The 1,749-nt window shown below is 51.0% G+C and overlaps 1 non-coding gene across 1 annotated transcript; it reads left to right on the top strand.

Moving 5' to 3' along the window:
* Window positions 1–1,253: 1,253 nt before the first annotated feature.
* On the top strand, window positions 1,254–1,342 carry trnay-gua (transfer RNA tyrosine (anticodon GUA)). Its single transcript is given in 2 exon segments — window positions 1,254–1,290; window positions 1,307–1,342. It is a non-coding gene; the product is annotated as a tRNA-Tyr (tRNA).
* Window positions 1,343–1,749: the final 407 nt, after the last annotated feature.

Genomic DNA, 1,749 nt, shown 5'->3' with positions numbered 1-1,749 from the left:
ACAATAACAGAATCTTGATCTGACTTGAATTTATTCTTTGTTTTATCATTATAAGTTTATTTAGGTGTGTGCTTCAACATATATATTTAATAATATAAATATTGGTAGGTTTTGTTTTAATTAAAAATTACAAAACAGGTGCATATAAATCACATGTGGCACTCTGTCTCTCCTTTGCTTTCTTTCTTTTCTTCTCTCTTCTCTCTTTTCTTCCTTCCCCTCCTTCCCCATTTTTTCCTTTCTTCCCCACCCAAAGCAGACTATTGAACTTTGGCGCAGCTAGTAGAGCGGTGGACTGTAGGTGCTTACAAATGAACATGCTTAGGTTGCCGTTTCAAAGCCGGCTCGAAGGATGGCGTTTACCAACCTCCGGGAAGCACGCCCGTTTGTGTGCTGCCGCTAGCTCTGGCCGGGCGCAAAGAGCTTGCTTCCTGACCGGGAATCGAACCTAGGCCGCCGCAGCAAGAGCGCCGAATCCTAGTCATTAGACCACCAGGGAGACCCAGGCGGGTTTGTGGGCCTCGTGCGGCTGGGCGCAGCACCCAGGATTGGCCTCTAGTGGCGATTTATGGCAATTCGGATGAGTTACACCCGAGGAAACAGCAGTTTAAACAAATTAGCTTTAAGATCAACAGACTGTCTCAAAGACTTAAAGAGGTCTCAGCTGCAGGGTCACCAGTTTGCAGTCTGTCCAGAGTCCCGTGCGTGTACACCTGGTGTTCTCCAGTTTCCTCTCATCTCCAAAGACACGCCAGTAGGTGGATCGGCTGAAACAAATTGCTATTAGGTATGGCGAGTGCTTGAATGTGTTTGCTCAGTGCCCTGTGATGAGCTGGTGAACCATGCAGGGTGTACTGCTCACCGATCAGGTCTAGACAAGAACAGGTATCTCTGTCCTATGGAAAAGCTTTGGCGTGCAGCGATGCACACAAGCGTTCACATCTGACCGTTTTGGCCCATCGCTTTTGAGGTGCCTGGTGGACAGAGTGAAACCCTGCGCATTAGGTCCTCTCTGTATTTACTTAGTTTAAGTCAACGCACCGGTGAGGCGACCCGCAGCGTAGAAACCTGAGATTGCAAGCGGGATTGTAAAGTTTGTCGGTGAAGAAGGGTCCAACATCGACAAGCACGTTTATAGGCCCCAGTAAATCTGGCCTAGCACCCCTGAAACTGCTGCGCAATGTGGCTCGTAACAGACAAAATCGCCAGGGTCCCATTTGCCAGGTCGCTGCCAAAGACATCCCTGAGCCCTCCCTTCGATAGCTCAGCTGGTAGAGCGGAGGACTGTAGGTGCTTACAAATGGACATCCTTAGGTCGCCGGTTCAAATCCGGCTCGAAGGACAGCTTTTACCAGCCTCTGGGAAGCAGCGCCATTTCAGTACCTCGGCTTCTTGCGGCCGCTAGCTCTGGCGAGCGCGAAAGAGCTCGTTTCCCTTACCGGGAATCGAACCGGGCGCATGGCGGTGAGCGCCGAATCCTAGCCACTAGACCACCAGGGAGACGCAGATAGGTGTGTGGGCCTCGTGCGGCTGGGCACAGCACCCAGGATTGGCCTCTAGTGCCGATTTACGCCAATTCCGGATGAGTTACACCTGAGGAAACAGCAGTTTAAACAAATTCGCTTTAACGTCAACAGAATGTCTGCACAGACTGTCTCAAAAAGAGGCCCCACCTCTCAGCTGCAGGGTCACCAGTTTGCAGTCTGTCCGGAGTCCCCGTGCGTGTACACCCGGTGTTCTCCGGTTTCC

The sequence above is a fragment of the Hemibagrus wyckioides genome, linkage group LG09 (assembly GCF_019097595.1).
Source record: "Hemibagrus wyckioides isolate EC202008001 linkage group LG09, SWU_Hwy_1.0, whole genome shotgun sequence".
Taxonomy (NCBI): domain Eukaryota; kingdom Metazoa; phylum Chordata; class Actinopteri; order Siluriformes; family Bagridae; genus Hemibagrus; species Hemibagrus wyckioides.
The sequence above is the reverse complement of the archived record's forward strand: the minus strand, read 5'-3'. Positions and strand labels throughout refer to the sequence as shown.